Source organism: Azolla caroliniana, unplaced genomic scaffold (assembly GCF_043228905.1).
Source record: "Azolla caroliniana isolate FFs.n. ecotype wild unplaced genomic scaffold, voAzoCaro1.0.p SCAF_2, whole genome shotgun sequence".
NCBI classification, from domain to species: Eukaryota; Viridiplantae; Streptophyta; class Polypodiopsida; order Salviniales; family Salviniaceae; genus Azolla; species Azolla caroliniana.
Window position 1 is genome coordinate 1,147,469 of NW_028230437.1, and position 8,873 is coordinate 1,156,341.

Below are 8,873 nucleotides of genomic sequence, written 5' to 3' on the forward strand. Positions count from 1 at the left end.
GAAAAGATTCACCACACGCGTCGACAAAAAAAAATGGTACTCGATAATAAACATCTATTGCCAGTTTGTCAGCTTCTATTAGATCGGAAAACATAAGCAAAGATTTATTCGTTATTCAATTCTTTTGCGCGCCTTATGGCTTCTTTCATTTACAACTTGTTCTCTTTTCTCGTTTGCAACTTTTCTATTGCCAATTCCTTCTCCTCTTCTTCCATATCATCATTTATCGAAATTTCTCGTGATTTCTTCTCGTATACAAAACATCCTTCATAATAGGAGTGTGATATTTTAATTCATTAATCCTTCATCACAACGGATCTAAAATGTCAACGTTTCAAACTTTACATCTTATTTGAACTACATCGTGATGTGCTACACAAACCTTCTTTATTTTGGACTTCTCTAAGCAACAATAACATAGGCTACACCTTGCTTACCACAATTGTCTTTATTACCACAATCTACATATTATCAAGCGTAATCAACATTGTAATGACCAATGTTAATATAGTAACAAATTTTTGTAAGTTAAAATAAAGAGCAAAACATTACACTCTAATCTCATGGTTTGGCCCTTTTTTGGAATGTATACATATACTTTTTTATAAAGAGTATGCCATGATATTTAGGCAAACTACTAAGGGGTATAATTGGTATTACCCATTTATTATTGATATCACATGAAACTCAGATTATGTCATACAAAGTAGTTGAAGCTCTATGAATATGCACACACGTGAATTAAATTTTCAAGTAGAGTTGAACCATAGGATGGAAAGCTCCTATTCTCTACACCTGTATATGATCATATATGCATAAAACAACTATTGTATTGCTTATCTATGCATGAAATGTGCCAAAAATCACCTAAAAGGCACACCTTAACAACTATATAGCAATATTACAAATTTATATAGGAAATAACTTGAAGTGGTGGATTGAAAGTGTCTAATCAAAGTGGAAGAGTTATTTTATGAGCATTCAAAGGGGAAACCCCTCCCCTTTCTCAATAACAACAATAGCAAAAGCAATCTTTCTCTATAGATGGAACATCCACGGAGGACTGATTGCAAACAATGAGACGAGGCCTAACCTATGGCGAGAACCGAATCTCGGTTCCCTCAAATTTATTATCTTTATGTTGTGGTTTAAATGACCAAGCCAATATCCGTATAATATAATTATTGAATTTCAAATGAATGGACACATGCTAATAGTTGATTTCATATGTATTCATGGTTGATTTCATATGTAAACGTTGCCATAGTGGCCACATTCATAGGCATCATATATAGGTTGGAATAGAACTTATGAGTAATGTAATTTTTTATTTGGGAATATCATTACTCATGTCATTTAGATTAATCATGCAAGGATGAAGGGGCATCATTCTTATACTTAAAATGCATAACATGTTTGGCATTTCTGTGAGGTTGAAACAATTAAATACCAAAAAAAGATAGATGAATAACACAACACTTCGATGAATTCTATATGAGGATGAAGAACATCCTTTTTACGCTTATAATTCACATCATTCTTGGCTTTTCTACAAGGTTGAAATAGATAGATGTGACATTTCCAATTGTTAGTTGCAAGTCAAGAAGCTTTGGTATGAGAACGCCACGAAGAAGCACACAATTCTCAAGTGGGATACTATTGGCAACACATGGCCCCATGTTCTCTAGAACAAGTGTCATCAAATGCTTCAAACAACAAAACAGAGAAGTTGATAGAATCACTTTCATCTATGCATCCATTTCTTGTTAATCAACATATAGCATGTGCAAATATTTAGGAGATATGCACACTATGTTGTCAAGTTTATTGTTGCTCACATAAAAAAAATTTAACACATAAAAAGCATTATAGAGAGTTAGCTTTATAAATGTATATTTGCATCTCATGCATTAGGTTCGCACATGGTTGACTTGAAAATCATGTCTCGTCTATTGAAAAAGTCGCGAGTGTAAGATACCGTTGTTATCTAGTTATGAATATACCACACCATTATTGTTCATATTTCTCGATACATGTGTTCATGAAGGTAATACACATGCTTTTTTGCTCATGCGTGTGTAGAGTCTCGATATGCTAAATGTATTACTTCTTATTGAATATAATTGAACTACATAATAGGGTTAGATGGGGGAAGTTCACCTAAGTTAGCACCCCTATTCAGGCAAATCTTTCGAGTTCCTTTGAACCCTTTAATCTCCCTTTTGCATCTATGTAACAACTAGTGAAATGTTTTCTATTAATTTGGATGGAAAGGAAGGGGGGAGAGGAACGTATCACAAAGCTCAAAAACCATTAAAATGCAAAAGATAGTTACTATAGCAAGGACCATATAATGGAGATGGCCATACAAACTACAAGTTAAAATATCCACATATCTTTTTTTGGAAAAATAAATAAATATCCATATATCCTGACATAAAACTACATGTCATATATCAATAAATGAAATCATTACTTGGTGTTGCAACATTTATTCTCTTTGCCAAGTAATCTACGATATTGATCAAGTATGTTGTTCCAAGTAGGGTCTAGGCTAACGTCAATTACCTAACTTCAAGAATGGCCCTCCAAAAGCTGTTATATTCCTAGGTCCTTGAAGGAAATATAGAGAAAAGGATGTTTTAATAGTTGTTAGTAACATTGCACATTGGCTAACCAACTACTTGATTGTAGTATGCATAGTAGGGAACTTTGCTAGAATGTGGAGTAGCTAGGTGGACTTCCTACAATATTCCTTTAGTACACAGGGTGAAGAAAAAAAGGAGTGTTGGCAATCATAAATGATGTTATGTGGTGGATCCAATACTCAAAATATAAATGATCTAAGAGAGCAACAATTCAAGTATTATTGTTGTGAGGAACTATATGTAAGAGGAACCATGTCTTTCCTTTTGAGAGTTGTTGACCGTTTTGCCCTAATTGTTCCAAAAAAAGTTTCCTTTCTTCTAAATAATTACATTATTGAGTTTGATGGTTTGAAATACACACAACGGGAACATATGCATGAGAGTAAATACATATAAATTTTATACAATTTGAGTCGGTGTCTCATAGTTTGCTATATGTTCAATGCATGAAAAGGAAATATGGGTGTATATTGTATGTCCATTCCTTCATATCATACATTTTGTTAAGGAAAACGAAAGGTATGGTCACTAATTCCATATCTGAAAAGATATTTTGAAACTATGGGGACAAGTATTATAAGGTAATTTAATTTATATTTGCTCTTATGGTCCAATACATAGACACACAAGAGGGAAAGAAAACAATTTAAGAGACTCAACGTTTGGAAGATGAACATTTTTGTGAGGAATCAAACTAGAGTAAAAACGAACATGTTGGAGCCTATGAAAAGGTACTTCACACATGCACGCACAATCATTCATATGTAACTATATGTATCGGTAGAGAGGAGGGAGGAAGGGATTCCACAAACCAGAGAACAATTCAAATCGAAGTAACGAAATCCTCGTCACACAAGGACGCAATGTTATCTAATAAAATGCTCCTCCACATGGTGAGATTTGAACATAGGCATATGTAAGACGTACAGTTTGGCCACCCATACCCTTTCAAAACTCATGTGTGATCGCATAAAAGTTAGATGGGAATATGATGTCATAACAAATACTAATTTCTTGCCAAGAGCATTTAAGAAAGCCATGAGCAATGAGGGAAATATATGACAATGCAAACACATACATTTTGTTATTAGCAATGAGCTTCTTTATCATTTATGAAAAAACTCAAAGTCATGTAAAAGAAAACCCACGATTTTGTTTTATGGTTTGATACTCCATTTTGACCTGAAGGCGACCTCTTAAAAGATGTTGGTGTATCTTTTTCCTCCTCTACATTATATCAATCTTAAGATGATGAGACATAAAACTCTCGTTGCAATGTTTTTTTAGGTCGACCATAACTCACGCTACTATCCATAAGATTATGGCCCTCTTGCTCTCATGCTTTCATGGGCCCGTAGGGTGGTTATCTAAGGTTAATAACACATCATCATTGTAATCTCTTTCTTGCTCTCATCCACACACAATTACACCATAGCTTGATTACACCTTGCTATGGCTAGAAAATTTGTAGGATTTTTTAGAGGCTAGCTAGCAAACAAACAAAAATAAACTCTCAAATCATTGTTAAAGAAAGCACTATGATATGATTGTTGACCTCCGTTTCCCTTTGAGTTTAATTCTCATACGATAAATATGTCGACAATCTAGATGTTAATTCAGTTTTCTTGTCACATGTTGATAGAGATGGCCCACAACTCAAGTAGCATATACTTTTAGTACACCATATACTTTAATGGAACCACATTAGGATGTAAATAAAGTTTCTTTTAAAAAAATGGAAAACAAATGCAAAAGCTAACTAGAGTATTAAAGAATTTCCTTTGCGTTTGTGTTGTTATATTTATATATTAATTATAAATTAGGACAACCTTTTGCAGTTGTTCATGTACAATCATTGACATGATGTCTTGACTTGAAACAAAGGTATTTTCATAGGATTACCAACTTTATTTCATATGTAGCTCATCATGTTCACTCGGTGTCAAGATATAACTCAACGTTGGTCATGGTTTTCAAGGATTGAATTGATAGAATTGAGGTATTAGATAGATGACAATCACATGGTTTCACACTTTGCCCAAGTCTTTAAGGGTTGTAACTAGTGCAGGCTACACCAATTCTCTTTAAACTGAGTTGGATAGCCACCCGCCTACGATATTACTCTCTAACTTGAGGAGTGAAATGTTGAGTGAGAACCAACTCGCTTGGAAAGTATCTCTTTCCCCCATGACTTTTGATAGCAGAACAAGTGCATTGGCTACTTCCCTTCTACTTGGCATTCACCAAGTGTCGGTTCCGTCTTGAGAAGGTAGGCAAGTGCAATTAGTGAAGTTCAAAATACTAGGTTTTTACACTCGCTCTAAACCTTATCAAGTTCCATTCACAAAAAGACATGTTCCTTGTTCATTGTCAATCTTCATTGTTGTCTACATCATTAGGTGGCCAACTAGTCACCCATTTCTTTCGTCGTGCTCATATTAACATTGTAATCGCCAATTCTTGATATTCCAATATAAGATTAGGGATGCAATGATCTAACTAGTACGAAAGACTTATTTTCATCCTTATAAAAATGGGTATGGGCACCATTATCTATGTTTGCACAATAGGCAAGCCTTAGACTATGGAGATCAAACAATGTTTTGATTAGAATTCAAGTCGTAACCATGGAATGAGCAATATGATATTCAATGTCTTGTCTTGCTGACCTAAAAAGTTGGATTTGTTTCATTATTATTGTCAACATGATTTAGACATCTTGAATTCAAAGTAGGATGGCTATCCTAGTTGCTTTAGTCCTTATGGCCTAAAATAGATATCAATTTCAATACACAAGGTTCTTGAACACGTGATTGGATAAGGTGATATTTCCATTTGGACGACGTGTGTTAGCAATCATAGTGCTTTGAGATTATATTTAATTGAAAATGCGTAATATAATTAGTTTGCACCCAATTAGATTGAGGTCTCTATTACATTATGAGAGTTGGTTTTGAGTTTGAACAGAACAATTATTTGTGGGTGTACCTTCAATGAACATGAACCACGATTCCATGATTATTCAAGGGGAAGTAAGTCACACTCAAGTAACCCACCGACTGGCATATATGAGTAAGATTATATTGAATAATCTCATCATGCACTCCAACCGAATTGAAGCGTTTGACATGCAACAACATTTTAGAGTTGAGGAATCACGGTTTGAAACAAGCCACCATTACATCTAGAGGGTAAGTACTAAGACTCTCTTCCGTGTTAATGGCAATGGTTCTCACTAGAACAACAAACATGATATCACCTCAACAAGTGGCCACGTTTTTTCACTCACAATCACAACATTCAAATTTCTATACAAATACACAACATATTTTCATACTATACAGATGTTCATCAACACATAAAATGATGATATTATTACACCATGATGAAGATATGTGACTAGGTACGCGAACCCCACTTTCTAATTTTCCTCGATTGTTACTTCACACACAAGGGTTCACTTTTGTAGTTAGTTGGAATCTTGATTATTGTTTACCCTTATTTGCCTCATCATTGTCATAAAGATATGATTGATAAGTTTGAACTTTTATGCATAATTGACACCAAATCAAGATGTGGATATATTCTATCGCTTATAATTAGTTGCTTTCCGCCTACGAATGAATTCTCACATCCCTCTCTTGTAAGGTAAGTAATGTTTTTTCAAAAGGACGTAGCATGTGACAGTTTTTACATGTTATGGAAGTGGTTCATCTACAGATGTAAGAAACACCACCAAATGCTCTCTTGTTACTAGAACATCATAAATACCTTCACCTTGTTGAAACCTAAAAATTCCACGACGTTTTTGTCATTGCATTGATTTCATTCTTGAAAGTGGCTGTCACCATCACTTGGGACAATATTTGAAAACTAGAAAAATTGTCCAATTTATGGATGTTATAAAGTTGTTTTATACTAATGACATCCAATATTTTTGTATTTGTGTGTCAAAAGTGGTAGAAAAACAAACACATGATCCCCTCTCCCTTGCTGTATAGGATCATGTATAAATTATCGGTGCATTTCTTCCAAATTCTTTCCTTTTGATTTTGAGATCCATAACTTAGACCACATTAGCAATACAAAACTATGCTTTGCTCACATGGCTATGTTCCTATGTTTCGAGTGCTTTAGACAATAGATTATACAATATTGATCAAGTAAAAAAGTCACTCTCTTCTCACGAACTGAACATAACACATGGGCATACAAGCCAATCACTTGTACGAACAAAAATAACAAATGCAACAAACATTAAAGTCTCACCTCAAAAGATATGCTTGTTTATGACTTGAGGGGATGCAATTCCCTAAACAATAAATTTACCATTTCCTAGCCTTATTTACACTATTAACATCAGGGACTTTAGATCTCTGTTTCTGTCACAGTTGTGTGTGCATAGACACACACAATTCATCCACAATATAACACGAGACAATAAATTTGACCATTGATACCCCCATTGATCAAGTTGCACAAGAAAACCCTATGAATGATGCATGATCCACGTATGTTATATTGTTCACACTACCAAAAGAGGTCCTCCCCTACCATTTTTATGGGTCCCATTTATCTCCCAAATGGTTTTCATTAACCATACATATATGTCATTAAAAAGAGACATTGTACTGAAAAAGCATGCATTTTCCCAATTTAAATATAATATTCGCCATTAAAATGCAAGACCTATAAGGCATTGTGTCCTATAGTGCAATGCAAAAGCATTTAATTTGTCTTTTATGTCAAATTTGATAGAATTTCAATATGCAAACAAGATGATATGGAGGTGAATCCTGTACTTTGTACCTTAAGGTTGTGAATTTAGGCCTTTAGTAGCTTGTGTATGATGATGTACGTGCTCATTATGAAAAGTCCATGTAATTTTAATTGAGATCATACGACTATGAGTTTCTCTTAAAAGTTGTTGATACAACATTGACATTATCACAGTTTCACAATACAAAGACGACGATGAAAGCATTGCCTTATCAATAAAAGGTAAAAATAACCAAGCAATGCTCATGATCTCGATTAACATTATATGTAATTATGTGATAAGTTATAACTTAGAATTATGAGTTAACTAACGTCGAGGATAATTTCCTTTTGCATAATTAATTTTTCTAACACAAATTTATATATTGTTCATGATTATATAAAAGAGACCCACTAATGTTTCCAAATTTACGTTTATCTTTCTTAACACCTTCAACAATATAATGTTCATGATTATATAAATGGGACCCACTAATGTTTCCAAATTTACGTTTATCTTTCTTAACACCTTCAACAAGGATATCTATACACCTATGTTGTAATAATGACCTTACCTTTGCTTCTGAGTCCCATGGACTAACAATTTCAACTCTACTAGTTCGACCCTTCCCTACCCTGACAAAGTTGGAGATAGCTATAATCAAGCAAGTGTGAGCTATGTCAACAAACAAAACCCTTGGTAGGCATATCTTACATCCCTTTATTATTCTTTTAATACCTTCCCACATTTAATCTAAAGAGTCCTGATGTTAAACCGCAATTAATTACACATTATTTTGATCCACTAAGCATTTCACTATCGTTTGCTTGAGAGCCCACTAAACATTACCAAGCCTTGTTCTCATCGCAATATTGAATTGATACTATTCTCAACATACATGCACATTGAGGGTGTCATTGGAATATTTGTGGAAAGTTTACAACCTTGTTCCTTTGCATTATTGTATCCGTTATATTTGCTAAGTATGAGAATGTATCCAAACCGCTACTATTTTGAGTCTTTAGAAGTAGAGTTAGTCAATCACCATGTATAAACTCGGTTATTAGATTATGTCACGTCATCCATGGCGATTGATAAATTGCTGCCATATGAGCAATGAATTGCTAGGACACGAAGGAAAATCTATCCCTCGCATGTAACACCACTCCTTTCCATATATTGTTCATTTTTGCCTTGAGTTTCGTGAAGCTTCTAAATACTATGATTGTTCTCCTTAAAATTGATCACATATTGTGGATGTGAATTGGGGTGATGGAACCTTGCTTACAACCCCATCATCGAGAAAACTTCCACTACTATTAACAGAGCGTGTATTTGTTGCTTGTATCAAGGAATATGTTTGACCGATAGACCATGTGTTAAAAAATGTCTCATTTCTATTTTTGGTCCAAGAGACATCATCATGTTCAATAAACGGGTTTGTACATTCCATGAAAAAAAGAGAC